Genomic DNA, 17,460 nt, shown 5'->3' on the forward strand with positions numbered 1-17,460 from the left:
AGCACTGCCTCATCTATCGTATAAAAATTACCACTTTAGTCTGTTATTTGAAATTAGCATCTTCAACTATATAAATCGTTGACTTCACGCAGAAGTAAGGGATGGTCCATTAATTACGTCACGCAAGTTTCGCCCATTTTCAACCCACCCCCCTCCCCCCCTTTGTCACATTTTTTGTATGGACCTTATTTTTTTTTGTATGGCTCGTCACAGTTTTCAAAAAACCCCCCTCCCCCTAAATGTGTGACATAATTAATGGACGACCCCTAATACAAAACATATAGTCAAAGTTGTTTTTAAACTTCAAGCTTATTGCTTATCGCATATTGGCTTATTTTCTGCTCTCAACTTAGTATTCCAGAATGACTTCCATGGTTATTAACTGGGAGCTTTCAATGCCTGTACCATTTGTGTGCAAAATACAATCCAACTCGAAAAATTTCTAGATCGGATCGAGATTAGAACCCAGCCACCTCCAGCATGGTCTTGCTTTGTAGTAAGGAATACCTTATGGGATTTAAGATCATTGAAGCCCAACTCTGATTATTGGGCAATTTGAATAGATAATTGATTACTGGGCAATTTGAATAGATAATTCCTTCGTGGCTTTGGAAAAGTTGTTAAGCATATAGCTGGCCACCTTTTGGTAAACATTAGGTTTCGAAAGGTCACAAAGCTGGTCCTTCGGAAGACCATGGACATCCGTAAAAGTGGTCAATTCATTAAACTTATTCTAATACTTCGTGTTTTTTAAAACCACTTATAGACATCAGCGTGATCTCTGACCGTCATATGAACCTCCGGAAGATCCAAAACATCCGTAAAAATGGTCACGTCATGAAATAGAACTAAATGTTCCACGTTTTATTTTATTCAACACCATTTATCATAATGAATTCAGAGCCGGAATATAGACCCTGACAGCTACAGGATGGTCTTTCGAAAAATCCGGAACATCCGTAAAAGTGGTTAATCGCGCACTGTCAGGACCCTTTCCTACGTTGTGATTTTATGAATAAAAGACGATGATGATTTGAGCCGTCCTGCCATGGCGGAGGCAGATGATACTGTGTTATATTTTTTCTCTTTTTATTCGGATATACTCGTAGTGTTTTTTTATTGGTGCTTATTTGAGCAACTCAATGTCTCTAGGAGCTAAACGGAGCCGAGAGACTAATATTTTTATTTGTTTTACATTATTTACTCAATCCCCCTAGAGTCGTATATCAAGAGCGTTGTTTATCAGTAATATTTCCTATTAACAGATGCATTATTTCTTCCTCTTATTGGTTTGCATTGGATTCATGACGGAAATTATGTTAATTGAATATAATTTAATTCAATTTGAGGATTACGAAGATTTGACGATTACGTTGAATAGGTGTAAAACTCCGTGGTATGTTGAAATATTGTTTTAGTGAGTCAACTTATGATTACATCACGGAATATCGAGTTGATGCATATTAACGATTATCTTCGTTAGTAAATAGTGCTTAACTTTGATACAGCTAGCTAGGAGCCCCAACCTGGGACCTTAGCCATAGTGGTCGACAAAAAGTTAGTTATGATTGTGTGTAGCTCCTCTTTTGCCTTTTCAATCAACAAGGATCAACCTTACCATGTTTTTTGTTAAAAAGTAATTGGAGTAGTTCTTTGTGTTGGGATTGTTGAGGAAATTTACAATTGGCGGCAATTGAGAAACATAGGGAAATCTTGGATATTGCAGGTATCGATAAGCACTCGATTACATTTATCGTTCTGTTTACAAAATTCTTGCGAATAGAACGATGCAAAGTCAGCTCAAAACACTGAATATTTTTCAAATGGTACTTCTGACTCTTGTTCCAAATTTTGCTGCTGCTCTCTGGACTTTAAAATGTAAACACTTAATTCAAAATTTACTCGGTTATGTTTTTCCTCCTACGAAACCTAATGAAATCAAAGTTTGATTCAATTGGTTCCCAAAAAAATTGAAAGTGTTCAAAGAAGGAAATGTTACATACATGTTTCTTCTAAGTTTACGACAGTTTTGCTGTGTGAATCAAGGTGATGAATTTGTTAAAGTTGGGGATGAATAAACATGCAACAGCAGCTGAATTTCTTTTCCTTTCCAGTTCTGAAGCAACGTGGTGGTCAGTTTGTCCAGCGAAGTGTACTTACGATTTTGCTTCTCGTAAAAAATGGCAAACCTCACCAAATCTTCTTCTTCCGGAGAATCCTTATCCATCCATGCTGGCACCGTGCTTCCATCGTCTTGCTGATTAAAAATTACTTCTCGAAGTAGATGTGGTCTGCATAGCTCCCATAATTTCGTCTTAAAGTCATTGAGTGACTTTCCATCTACATTCCAGTGCGCAATTTGAGCTCCGGAGGACTGACCTTTAAATTCACGCAGAAACACCAGCAGTCGACAGTTGAACAACGCTGGAGATTTGTTTCCTTTCGGCTGAGTTACGTGCTCAGGTGTATCAGGCTGCTCATGGCTTGGATCACTGTCGGGGTCGCTCCAGTCATAGTCGAGAACCTGAACGTCTTCGAATAACGGGTCATCGAGTTGATCCGCCATCGGGTCTTCGTTCTCATTGCCATCCTCCTTGTCTACATCCTCACCATCATCGTTACGGGATGCCCTTCTGGAAGCCATTCGTTCCTTTTGCCAAAGGTTCCTACAAAGATGATATTATTACATCGGTTGAATTTTAGTTTGCAAATCACCAATCTTACCAATTTTGTTGTAAAACAGTTAAAACAGTTTAAAATAAATCACTTAAAAGCTAACTTTTCGAGCGGCTTCAAAATTTCACGAAAAACAAACAACAACAAACTTTTTTTCATTTTTTTTTTCACTCGATTTCCATTCTGTCAACAATGTTCAAGATGTACGTAGAAAGGTGAAAGAAGTGAGAGCGAAATCGATAGCGAAATATCGTAACGACGAAATTGTTATCGGTCGAGTCTAAATGAAGAAAAATTTCGCAATAAATCTATAAATTTTATTAAATTTTGCTCAAAGCAACAAGTTTCTACGTCATAAGCCTAGCGAAATATAAATGTATTTATGTCAGGAACACCTTAAAATCAGTATTTTTACTTGTTTGCATCATCCTAATTAATCGATTTGATTAGCGGTGCCGGTGGTGCAGTAGTAAGCGTGATTACCTCTCACCCCAGCAGGCCTGCGTTCAATCCCAGTCGGCGCCCTCGGGATGTATTGAAGCATAACATCTCTGATCACGCCTTCCGAAGTAAGGCTCATGAGATGATCGGTCGATAGGTAGGGCCCAGGTGTAGGAGCTGCCTCCCTGGCGTCGGTAGAATTAGTGCTCAGCAGAGAAAACAATATCGACGGAAAACAAATCAAGGAAAAAATCGATTTGACTTATTCTAAAATATTGTCAATATAATCAAAATACAAAACTTTTTTGTTTAGCGATTTTAAAGCAAAATTTTACTAAAATTTCTCTGAAAATGGCAGCTTCTGGCTGCTTAAATTCAGTAACCCAAGGAACACATCTTAGTCCTTGTTACTTTTTATGCCTTGTTGATAGTGACAAGAATCGACTTTGTCTACCGAGGATGATTTTAAACAAGAAAAAAAAAATGAGTTAGTTGTCTTCATCTATGTGATTCCTAATCTTCCATTCGTTGTTGCCTAGTTTGAAGTGGTTAAGACTAGGGTTCTGATGCATGGTCATTATCGGTGTCATACCTTAATTTTGTTGCTAAGGAATCCAATTTTGACTGACAAAGGGGCACGCCTTTGGAGGGTGTTTCAACACTCCGAAGGGTATAAATAGCGGGACCTTTCAATTAGAGTCGGATCCTTGCGATCGAACACTTCATCATTTCTCAATAGTGATGGAGTAATACGACATGCACTAAACTAAGGACACGGGATATACTACAATAGATCAATTTACTGGTCGCAGTAGTGGAAAAAAAACTATATCCATACCAATATTCATTTAGACTTGAGAGGCATCGTGTCCACGACGCAATATATCTTCTAAGTTTGGAGAAAAAACCAGCCTACGGCTGAAAGTCACTATAATAAAAGCCATACACAAATCTTCTAGGAATCATTCTACTTTAAATTACGAACAATGGATAATGACAAAACAGAAATATTACCAGTTGATGAAAGACAGACGAGAATCGCGCTTGTATCCACACGTTTGAGAAACCCTACATCTTTCATGATGAATCATTATATAGGAAGCATTTCAAAGGCAAAAAATGCGCAACCACATTCACGCTTTTTTGATCCCAACCCCGATGCGAAATTGTAATCCTAATGGATCCAATCTAGCAGCTACCAGCTCTACCGGATGACAGGCATCCCAAAATAATGACGTTCAACCCTCAGCACGACATGTACGTACCTTCGACACGATACCTTCAGCTCACCACCAATCAATCAATCAATCAATAACAAGAAAATTGATTTTTGTTTCCTTTTTTTCCCCCACAAGCATTTCCACCCACGTAGTTTTCTCACGCGCAGAAAATTCCTCTGAGCTTTTATTGTCTCCCAACCAATACCGAGCCACGCGCATACAAAAACAAGACCGGCCCTCCAACAGCAAACCAAGCATCAGCAGCTTTTACAATGACGTTGCTTCAATCCAAAATGAAAACAACTCTGTCTTTTGTGTGTGGCCCAACTTAATACTACTGTGGGTTATTATTTTTTGTATGTGTTTTATTCCGGTCATGACAGCGCGAAAACAAAAGGCTCTCGTATCACTGGAAATCGTCTTTTTCCTCTTCATGCTGTATGAGCCCAAACCGATAATAACCCTTTTGTTTACTTGAAGAACTGTGAAGAAAGGTCCGTTTTTTTTTCCGCTGGGGCGATGTTAGCAAATTTACAAACTTCTCGACCAACAAATGAAAAGGGCCTGTCAGCTTTATTAATCAAAACTTTGAAAGCTCTTTCCTCGCAAATCAATGCCTGCCCACGCAAATCAATGATGAACGCTTTGCGAGGAAAGGCCTTCCAACAGCTGCTAGGACCTTTTTAATTGTTGTTCGAGACTTTTGCATGTAGTTTGATCGTGTGCTCGTCATCATCCTTTGTTTAGATTGTTTTAAAGGGTGGCCTTTTTTGTCCCCCTACACGTTCTCTAAATTGTCATTCGCGCTTGTCACAAAGTGCAAAGCAAGTCAAACATTCCTCTATAGGTATCTTCCTGTCGTCTGTGGTGATTCCACTAGAAAGGGTACGGTGGTACAAAACGCACCGTTTAAGCAAAATCATAAATTGTTGGGGAATGGAATTGAGTATGGATCATCATAAAATGTTGTTTTCGAGTGATTTGGAACTCCAAAACGATAATTTTTCAAACATGTTTCAATCCAATATGATACCGGTAAAACTTCATGGTACAACAAGCACCGCAACATTGGGGTAAAATGCACCGATTGAAAGAGGTAAACCATAGCCTGCATGTAAAGAATAGAAAGACATGAGGGATTTCAAACGATCAGTCCTTCATTTCACGAACCAAAGTACGCCCACGCAAACCAATACCACTTTCGCAAAGGTGAGAGTTGGCCCTATCCGATGATGTTGTTGGTTTACGTGAGCGTACTTCGGTTCGCGTTTAAAGGGCCTTAAAAAGTTTGTTTACAAAAGCTTTTGTGCCGTTATCAAATGTTACGCCTGATTTTATATTAAAACTAAAGTCTGAATAGAGTTTAAAGCTGCAATTCATAATGAAAAATATCAAAAATTAACGTGACAAGTTAAATTGTTCCATATCTTTGTGATAAGAAGCGGCTGGAAGCTTAATTTGTGGTAGGAGATTTCAATAGCTGTGTCATGTTTTGCACAAAAATACAATTTTCAGAAGAATCAATAAGCTAGTGTATGATTCCTAGATCAGGAATTACGTGGAACCTCCAGATGAAATAAAACACAATTCATTTCTCGAGAAAAGCATCTGAGGAAAAATTGTCGATATTTTTCTGTAAGCGGGCATTTTACCCCATGGTATGAATTTTGGCCTGTCTTCTCCTACCCTAAGACTGTGTGCGTAGTCTAAAGGGGGAAGACGCACATGCACATTGTGGTGATGTGGGTGGGTGAAATATAAGGGCAAAAAAAGACCATCAGTGAGAGCGCTTTCAGGAGTGGTTTGGGGTTCGGAGAGTTTATAGACTTGCTGAGGTGGTTGTGGCAGAACAAGAGAGCGTAGAATTTGAGAGAAATCAATGACGATGGCAGAGAGTTTGTTGTGAACCATACATGTATACAATTTTGTTTTGCGTTTCGAATAGTTACAGTGCTTGCAGATGTTAATTGTTCATGGAGTTTTTGTTAAAAATCATATTTACGTAGACACTTTTTGAGAATTCCGGTCAACAATTCTGGCAAAAAAACAGCGGCGCCAGTGGTGTAGTGATAAGCATGATTTCCTCTCACCCCAGCAAGCCTGGGTTCAATTCCAGTCGGCGCCGCCGGTATGTTCTGAGGGAAGTAAAGCCGTTGGTCCCCGGTTCATGAGTTGATGGGTCGATAGGTAGGGTCCAGGTGTGGGAGCTGCCTATCGACCATTGGTGCTCAGCACGGAAAACAAGATCGACGGAAAACAAATCAAGGAAAAAAAATTGTGGCAGAATTGTGCTTGCCTCGATTCTGGCCGGTACTAGGCGCACCCATTGGTCAGACGCGATGTCGGCGCTGCGTTTATTCCGGACATCAAGAAGGCTCCGTCTCCATTTTCGGCTGATGCAGATGTGGTCGATCTGATTTTCGGTATGTCCATCACGGGAAACCCACGTGACTTTGTGCACTGGCCGCTGGGGGAAGAGCGAGCCCCCGATCACCACGTCGTTATTGCCACAAAATTATGCAAACAGCTCACCGTTCTCGCTCATTTCGCCGAGACCATGGCGTCCCATGACACGCTCATAGTCCGTGTTGTCGGAGCCGATCTTCGCATTGATGTTACCCTTTGGAACCTTATCCACGACGGCATTCAGTTGACTGTAAAAATTCTCCTTGTCCTGTAGCTCGGCAGCATCGGTTGGCGCATAACATTGGATTATGGTAAGGTTACGAACCCGTGTTCTAAATCTGGCAACGATTATCCTCTCATTAACTGGCTCCCACTTGATGAGCGCAGCACTTGCCTGGACGCTAAGTAGGAGACCAACTCCACGTTGGCGGGGAGCGTTTTCACCTCGAATACCAGAGTATAGTAGTACCTCTCCCGACGGCAGTTTGTGTTCTCCAAAGTTTGGCCAACGAATTTCACCCAGTCCCAGGATTTCTAGCTTCATGCGTCGCGCCTCGTTGGCGGGTTGTGCCAGTTTACCCTGCTGGGCTAACGTCAATACATTCCATGATCCAATTCGTGTCCGTTGTTTTGCGCTAAAAGTCGTTGCCGTTAAATCAGTTCGATGTCTTTCTCTGTTGGTTTCTGTAACAATTGTAAAGGTTTCAGAGACAGTAGGTGGTTGGCCTAAGGTCTTCTATCCGCCGTGATGGGGCTGCCATCTTAGGTGTAGCTTCCGGGGAAGAGCAGTTCTTATTCAGCCGCTGGATACCAGTCAGACGCTATTTGAGCCGCACCTCCATGGTGAACAGACGCTCGGGTTGGCGACACATTTCCTCTATCACCGTGCTATGGTTACCGTGCCAGTGTTCGCGTTGCACCTCCTCACTCTACTATTGTCGGATTGACAACATTGCCCAGGCTACGCCAACCAGTTGTGTCCATGTTTCAGCTGGCAGTCTTTTGTGATCATATGACTCGTGGAGGCGTGAGGTAGGAACTTGTGAGAACCGGAGCTAGCAAACAATCCAGATTGTCACTCACCATTTTGTAGCACATATTAGAACTCTCTTGAAAAAGTTTAAACGCTACTAAATCAAAACAAGCCTACTTCGACAGTTATAAATTACTGTCTATATAACGTGATCCACATGTCCATAATCCATGTATCAAGTTTTGAATGGAAATAATATTTATGACGTTCGATATGAAGACACTCTATGTCACGGAATATAGGCTGTACTGTGAACGGGATCTAAGTCGTGTGTTGCATCAAATCATATTGAATCAAATTTTATGTAAAGGGTGATACGGTCAAAATTTGGTCAAGGGAAAACGCGTGTAAATCGGTGAAATCGTTTATTTAAAAAATCAAATTAAATATCTTTTTCAAGTTCAATTAGAATAAAATTCAGGAAAAATATTCAGTTAGGCTTCCGCTTTTCCAAATCCGAATTGCCGGGCCTTACGCTTGACCCCTGCCATCAGATTTTGTACAGCCACCTTGTCCACCTTCTTTGCCGCAGAAAGCCAGTTTGCCTTGAACTGCTGCTCGCCCTTAGCAGTTTTTTTGGTCTTCTTTAGGTTCCGCTTGACAATAGCCCAGTATTTCTCAATTGGGCGGAGCTCTGGCGTGTTGGGAGGGTTCTTGTCCTTGGGAACCACCTGCACGTTGTTGGCGGCGTACCACTCCATGGCCTTTTTACCGTAATGGCAAGATGCCAAATCCGGCCAAAACAGTACGGAACAACCGTGTTTCTTCAGGAAAGGCAGCAGACGTTTATTCAAACACTCTTTCACGTAAATTTCTTGGTTGACAGTCCCGGAAGCTATGAAAATGCTGCTTTTCAAGCCACAGGTACAGATGGCTTGCCAAACCAGATATTTCTTTGCGAACTTTGACAGTTTCATGTGCTTGAAAACATCTGCTACCTTTCCCCTTCCTTTTGCCGTATAAAACTCCTGTCCCGGAAGCTGCTTGTAGTCGGCTTTGACGTAGGTTTCGTCGCCCATTACCACGCAGTCAAACTTCGTCAGCATCGTCGTGTACAGCCTCCGGGATCGCGCTTTGGCCGTCGTATTTTGTTTATCATCGCGATTTGGAGTTACTACCTTCTTGTAAGTCGATAGTCCGGCTCGTTTTTTGGCTCGATGCACGGTTGTAGACGATACACCCAGCTTATTTGCGGCATCTCGGAGAGAGAGGTTAGGGTTTCGCTTGAAACTATCGGCAACTCTCTTTGTCGTCTCAGCGGCTTCCGGTTTTCGATTTCCCCCCGATCCAGACTTCCTGGCTGTCGACAAACGTTCCCCAAACACTTTAATTACATTTGTAACGGTTGATTTGGCAACTTTTAGCGATTTTGCCAACTTTGCGTGCGAGTAGCTCGGATTTTCGCGATGCGCGAGCAAAATTTTGATACGCTGCTCTTCTTGCTTGGACGGCATTTTGACAACTGAAGAGTGAATTCCAAAATCAAAATAGGAGCAACATTCTACACACACACACCTTCAAAATGAGGGGTGTTCAGGTTTTTTAAATGCAAAATTGAAAGAAATACGTCAAGTTGATATTGACCAAATTTTGACCGTATCACCCTTTACCTGGACTCCATTGTCATTCCCCACCAGCTAATTTTAGTATAGATGTAATATTTCAAAGCAATCAAATGTAAAAATGTTATTCAAGAAAAATCACAAAACTGCTCTATAAAAACAGGCATTGACGCATTGACAGGCATTTTAGATACGTCGAAGCAACATCTGCATGTCTATAACTAGATTCTCTATAATCTGCCGTGCAATGTCAGTAGAATACTTTAGCCCAAAGTCTGCCGCGACCTTTTTCAACTGTTGTATAGTCATAGATGCGAGTCCATGTCCTACAAAAATTGAAAATTCGTAAGCTAGGGTAGATGTACCAGTCATGGCTATACGTTCCTATTATGGTGTGTTCCAATTATGAGAATCACATAGACCATAATTGTAACACACCATAATAGGAACGTATAGCCATTACTGGAACACCTACCCTATATCCCCCTGTGCTGCTCCATCTGTTGGAGTATTTTGTCGAATACGGAGCTTACTTCCTGCTTACAGCTGTCTTCACTCGAGTAGAGGTGCTCGATTATCTGTGGTTCCATTCCATCGATTTTTTTTTTTCATTTTCCGCTGTCGTGTCAATTGAAAGCTGTTGTCGTTCAATGATTTTTTCCTTCGCATACTGTATTGTTCGATCAGCTCCATCCGTTTTCATTTCCTCAAATGATGTCTGTACACCTCTGATAAGTTTACTGGCCACGTCTATGGTGATGTTTTTTGCCTGCAGTGATTTGTTCACTTTGTCGAAATTATTCAAGATCCTCTCTCATAGTTCGAGAAGACAAAGAAACATAATTTGTTTTAAAAGAACTTGAGCAACGTGCACCGTAGTACTATTATACTTTGTCAACTCCTATAAGTCGGTAAGGACGGAAAATACGGAACAAATTGATCGTTTTAGAGCAGATAGGGTAGAGAACTACTTCGGCCTAATCGCCCATTTTGGGCCTATCGAGCAGCAAACTTCAAATAAATCCATGATTTCAGAGTCTATTATGCGTTTGATACGATACTTTAGAGTTGGTTGGAAATGCTAACATGAAGCTTTAGTGTGATGATTTATTAGCTAGAGAATGATCTTTAGAAGAGGGTAGGTGGATAGTTCCGTTAGAGTACGGCAGTATGAAAATTGAATAGAAGTTGAAAATGAGCGAAGGGCCATTAAAGCGACAGTTTTTCAAGATAGACGCACATTTTTGCCTAACCCGTACGATGTACGCGGGGACTTGAAGTATGTCTCCAAGTCCACAGTTCACAGATAAAAAACACTTTGAACGATACTTTAGTTAATAAGCTAAAGAACGAAGTCAAAGAGAACGCGTGATATGAATGTTTGCACCCATTATTCCCAAAAACAAAAGAAGCGCTCCGACCGAATCAATTTCTATATTCATCCGATAGGCCGAAGTGAATTCACTGGCGTTTCAATTGCGTTTGAATGCGTTAGGCCGAGTTTAGAATCCGTAGGCCGAGTTTGGCGTCAAGAAGCAGTGTTAGACTTTTGACAATATCTCAACGATTGGTTTCTCTTTATCAAATCTTACGGTACGTACGGAAAAGTTAATAAATTTGGAAGCCATCAGTAATAAAAAAAATTCCGTTTGGCGCTAAACTGCGCTAGATTAAGAAAGACTAAGTGCGGATTGTGTTTAATAGGCCAGAAATGGGGTAGTTAACCCTACTGCTAGTCGTTTAGACGACCATCTTGCATCGGAATGCCCTTTCAACGATACTCCCAAAGAATCTTTAAGAACACTCCATCACGTAGTTGAGTTACTGAAATATTTGAACATTTCTTGTACAGTTCCGAAGAAGGTTATCATTGTAGATGTAGTACTGGCTGCATGAACTCCAAGAATATTCAGACTAAGCACAAGGAACAAAACGGGCTAGATTGTTAAATCGGTAAATTTTGTCCTGTGCTCCATTCTTTTTCCCCGCCATATGAGCACCATTGTGTTCTCAACCGTGTTGATAAAATCGATGAAGCATTACCTGCACAGTTCGAAATTTGTAAATTGTGTAAATTTCTGTTCAATATGATGCACATAAAAGGACCGTCACATATCATATAAGTTTACACTATATATCATGTAAAGTTCTGAGACATTTCATGCAATGTAGCAAATTTTTATATGTGTGATCTGACATTTACCATCGGAAAAATCCAGGCAACGGATTCTCTGCACAGATAAAAATTCTGAATTTTAATTGTGATGTAAACGTTCATTCACGTAGACTTGTATTTCATTTCACGCAACCGAGCAACTTGCAAACAATGTTGTTTACAAAGATGGGCTTTTGTATACAATATTTGCTAAATTGCATGAAATGTGTCAGAACTTTACATAATATATAATGTAAACGTATATGATATGTGACGCTCCATTTATGTGCATCATATTGAACAGAAATTTACACTACTTTTTCGTTGCCTCGCAACGGTAAATTATTGCGAGGACGAAACAGAATTACATCGACCACAAATGTCAATATGGTGCGCCATTTATCCGTTTCTTTTTAAATTTCATTCAAAAAGCCAGAATCAACCGTTCTTCCGGGTAACATCCTCTTCCCAAAATCTTTCCACAAGAACAAACATGCTCTGTGGCTCGTAAATTCTCATGATTCATCAAATCCTTTTCCAAAATCTGAGAAAATGTTACGAAACATAAAGTTGCCAAAAAGCAAAAAAGGAAACAGAAAACAGCTGATTTCGCGCGCAAAGTTTGCCCTGATTCGGATCTGGTCCGAACCAACACTCGTGATATGTCGGAGGAAAAGAATGACATGGACTCCCCGTTTTCGATGGTTGAATTCAATTGTTCTTCTTTCATGCAACAACTCGGCTCCGGGAATGGATCGAATCAAGTTCAACTTGCTCAAGAACCTCCCCGACGTCACTAAGAAGGGCTTGTTGAACTTGTTCCATCAAATCCTGGAGCACAACGTTGTTCCGGACGATTGTAGACAAGTGAGAGCTATTGCCATTCAGAAACCCGGTAAACCCGCGTTGGATCATAGCTCGTACCGTCCCATCGCGATGTTGTCGTGCATTCGGAAATTGTTGGAGAAAATGATTCTTGTTCGTCTGGACAAGTGGGTCGAGGCGAATAGCTTACTCACAGATACGCAATTTGGATTTCGAAGGGGCAAAGGGACGAACGATTGCCGTGCGTTGCTTTCAACTGAAATCCAATTAGCCTACGCTGAAATACGGCAGATGGGTTCAATTTTCTTGGACATCAAAGGGGATTTTGATTCTGTTTGCATCGACATCCTTTAACCAATTATCAATAATTTCTTGTACAATTTATTTTCCGAGAATCAAATGAGCTTCTCTCATGGCAACTCGGCAATTTCACGAATTACCTACATGGGCCTCCCTTAGGGCTCATGTCTAAGTCCCCTTCTGTACAACTTCTATGTCAAAGACATTGACGATTGTCTTGCCGAAAATTGCACGCTAAGGCAGCTTGCAGATGACGGCGTGGTCTCCGTTGTTGGGCCAAAAGAAGTGGACCTGCAAGGACCACTGCAAGATACCTTGGACAATTTGTCTACATGGGCAATGAATCTGGGTATCGAATTCTCTCCGGAGAAAACTGAGATGGTTGTTTTTTTTCTAGGAAGCTTTATCCAGCACAGTTTCAGCTTCAACTCATGGGTAAAACAATCACTCACAGCATGTTTTGGTGTCTGGTTCGATTCCAAATGCACTTGGAGAAAACACGTTGCGTATCTGAGTCAGAGGTGCCAACAAAGAATTAATCTTCTTCGTTGTATCACTGGCACTTCGGGAAGATCTGATAAGACTTTACAAAACCACCCGTCTTTCGGTTTTGCAGTATGGTAGCTTTTGCTTCCAATCGGCGGTGAACACGCACATCTTGAAGCTGCAACGTTGTATCGAATCGTACTATATATCGACGCATACAATGAGTCTGGAAGTACTTGCGGGCGTACTTCCCTTACCAGATCGGTTCGCTGAATTGTCGTTTCGGTTCCTTATCCGCTGTGAAGTCATGAACCCGTTGGTGGTCGAGAATTTTGAGACGCTACTTGAGCGAAACCCGCAAACACGATTCATGAGCTTGTACTACGAGTACATGACTCTGGAAATCAGTACCAATGAAGTATCCCACGATTTCAGTTGATCTTTCGCAAGATTCGATCTCACAATGAAGGAGGAAATTCAAGGAAAACCAGAGCCTCATCGCCCCGTGATTGTACTATCCATTTTTGCGAACAAATACCGACACGTCAATGCCGAGAAGAAATTTTTCACTGATGGGTCCACAATAAATGCGTCCACTGGTTTTGCTGTATTCAATGATCTTCAAAGCGCCTCATATCAGCTTCAAAAACCATGTTCGGTATACGTTGCGGAACTAGCAGCTATATATATATTGTATGCGTTAGAGCAGATTTCCTCACTTCCCCTGATCGCTATTTTATTTTTTGGATAGTCTAAGTTCTCTGGAGGCTATGGGTTCAATGAGGCCGATGAAGCACTCGACGTATTTCCTGAACGAAATAGGATCGTCACTGAGTGCTTTATTAAACAGCTCACATATCATCATGGGTATCTTCTCATTGCTCTATCCCGGGCAATGAGAAAGCAACTCTCTGGCTAAGGTGGGCGCAATGGAAGGCGACATTTACGAGCGACAAATCGCCTACAATTAATTGTTCACAATTGCTCGTCAGCAAGTCCTCATCTATTGGCAACAAAAGTGGAATGATGGTGATCTGGGAAGATGGCTACATTCGATCCTCCCACAGGTGTCGATCAAACCCTGGTTCAAGGGGTTGGACGTGGATCGTGATTTTATGTGGGAAATGTCCAGGCTCATGTCCAATCACTACTCGTTAAACGCACACCTCTACCGCATGGAGCTTGTAGACAGCAGTTTGTGTGCCTGTGGAAACGGCTATCACGACATCGAGCATGTTGTCTGGTCCTGCACCTCACATCATGTGGCAAGACCCGAACTACTTGACTCCCTCAGAGCCCTAGGAAAACAACCTAATACACCAATTAGAGACGTTCTGGCTTGCCGTGATCTCGATTTTATGAGATTAATTTAAGATTTTTTTAAAGGTACTAATTTGTGTATTTAGTAGTGTTTTGGGTTTTAATTTTATCATCACTATCCCAACCCGAGTCCCTTTTTGTATAATTGCAGCTGTGCTTTCAATGCTTCGAGATCCACAGAACATGCCCGTCAATACAGTGCTTCATGTACAATCATCCATCGAAAGAAGAATATTTACCAATATCCATTTCCCTTTGTCCCATTCCGATCCTCTAAATAAATGTAATTATTAATCTCGAGTAAACCGCGAGTATTCGGCCCCCATTCTACTAACTTTAGCTGTAAGAAATTATTATCTAAAATTACATGTAAAGTAATTTGGCTCCGCAAAGCTAGCGCATTTGAGCCTTTACAAATAAATTGATTATAAAAAAAAATACAGAAACAGCCTTCGACGAAACACTGTAAGGCATCTATTGGCGTTTAACTTTTTCTCCGTTTTTCAGCTCTTTGTAAAACCACCTAGCATCAAGATGCCTCCCGTCTTCAGATTTGGTAAACCGGAAACTCCTCAACAGTGTTCACTCGGCTGTCGACAGAAGCAGGCCACTCTCGATGTGTGCCACGCGATCGTCTGTTTTCTCACCAGCAACCATTGTGTGGTCCTTCATTATTCTTCATCAGCAGTTTTTTCGGTTCGATGCGTTGTCGACTTTGGAAAGCAACCATTTAGTTATGAGTGTGTGATGCTGACCACGTTTTGCGTCCATTGCTGCAATGGAAGCGCTCTGCCTTCCGTTGGCGATACTGCCATAAAATGAAACCACTGGAAGCGGATCGCATTCTGATGGATGATGCTTCTTGGGTAGCGGAAGATAAAGTGTTCATTGTATTTATATTTTGACTATAGTTTTGAGTTGTTTTGTAAATTGAACAATAATTCTCGGCTCTGTGAAGTTAGTTCGATTGACCCTTATCAAATAAATTAATGATAAAAAAGAAACTCCTTAAGTCAACCGTTCTCGGGCCACGTTTAACCAGCTCTTTTCGTAAATAATCCGAAATTTCAGGAATACCAAGCCATTTGACAGGATCATCAAAATAAACTTCGATATATTTCAATTACAAACAGCGCACAAGTGGATTTCTGGTGCGTAGCCTGTGTATTTATTTACTTCTCATGAGATTTCCGGCGAATTGAATGAATTTGTGGATAAGTTTGTCACTATAAAATCTTAGATTTCGGTGCATTGTTTTGTCAAAGGAGAGGTAAACTTGAATAATCTGTAGGATCATAAGTATTAATTGAAGCATATCAGCCCTTCCTAATACAAGATACACACATCAGGTACGCTTCAAAGGCAAATGCTTATAATATGTTAATGCTTGGTTTCTTAGAAAAAATATAAAAAATGAGTAAAGGTATCAAAATATGATCCTGGTTTTTTTTTTTAACTCGAATTCTTGTAAAATTATCTACAATTACGACTTTAATTTCATTGTCTAATGAAATTTTTATTTTGATTTTAAAATCCACCCAGAGGCCATACGAACCAACGGGCTTTCACAGTTTTGATGTTATACTTTTTATAATACCAGAGGAACACCGTGGCTTCCCAACACACAATTTAAGCTGATTAAAAGCTGTATAAGACGCATTTCGCGCCAAATCGAACCGAAGCTGGCAACACCCTCTCAGATTTTAATGAAATTTTCTGGATGTGTAGACTTTCACTAAATAAGCACTTTTGCATACTCAGTTTTTTTTTCCAAAATTTATCTAGTCTAACAATTGAGAAGGGCCAAACTTGTTTTGCCTATTTATTTCAAAAAAATATTATGGAAAAATGACAACACCTACAAAAATGTGTTGTAACGACTTTTAGGAAATTGTTCAAGTTTACTGAAAAAAAAACCTACACTGAAAAAAGTCGATTCTTAAAATTTAAAGTCAATTAAAAAAATTGCCATGTTTGATTTGCATGAAACTTTGTCCCAAGATAGGTAATTATGTTTACTACCATCCGTCCATACATTGCTAGATAGGCACTTTTTAAGAAAAAAATGTTTTCTTACAAAAACATTTTCATGTCTCATCTGATTTTTTAACGTACCATTTTCACACAAAACTAAACCAGTGAAGCTCAAAATCATCTCAGAACCCAAATGAAGCTCAATTTGTGTTTAAATTTTTTCTAATCAGCAACTAATCATTTGAATTAATTGAGAATTCCATATGAAAAGAGCTTATATCATTAGAAAATAAGGTAATTGCTTATATTGTCTATTACTGAGGCAAAATCTGATACTTCTATAGCAGCATAGCGTTCTGAGCTAAAATTATCCATAAATAATTAGGTAGGGTAGAGCGCTACTTCGTCGTAATCGCCCATTTCCGTTCTATCGATCAGAAAAGATCAATAATATCAATGATTTCAACGTGCACAAATCAATTATAGGTTTGTTCCGATGCGCCAGCTCATTAGCTACAACATAAATCCTGTTAGAGCACATAGCATGAATATTTACGCTCATTGTTCTCAAAACAAAAGAAGCGCTCCTAGCGAATCCCCTTTTTCTACGTTTATCCGTAGGACGAAGAAAATCTAATGGCGTTTCAATGCGTTAGGACGAAATTGAAACTCGTAGAACGAATTTAGAATCAAAAAGCAGTGTTAGATTTTAGACAATATCTCAACAATTTGTGACTCTTTATCAAATCCAAGGTGAAAATGGAAAGGTGAATAAATTTGCAAGTCATATTTGACAGAAATATTACATTTTTTGTTTAAACTCGTTCAGCAAAGGGAGGCAACGGCGCCGGTGGTGTAGTGGTAAGCGTGATTACCTCTCACCCCAGCAGGCCTGGGTTCAATCCCAGTCAGCGCCGTCGGGATGTTCTGAGGCATAACATATCTGATCACGCCTTCCTTCGGATGGGAAGTAAAGCCGTTGATCCCCGGTTCATGAGTTGATGGGTCGATAGGTAGGGTCCAGGTGTGGGAGCTGCCTTCCTGGCACGTCGGTAGCATTGG

Source organism: Ochlerotatus camptorhynchus, unplaced genomic scaffold (assembly GCF_037179485.1).
Source record: "Ochlerotatus camptorhynchus isolate MF236.1 unplaced genomic scaffold, CSIRO-AGI_Acam_v1.1 ptg000161l, whole genome shotgun sequence".
NCBI lineage: Eukaryota > Metazoa > Arthropoda > Insecta > Diptera > Culicidae > Ochlerotatus > Ochlerotatus camptorhynchus.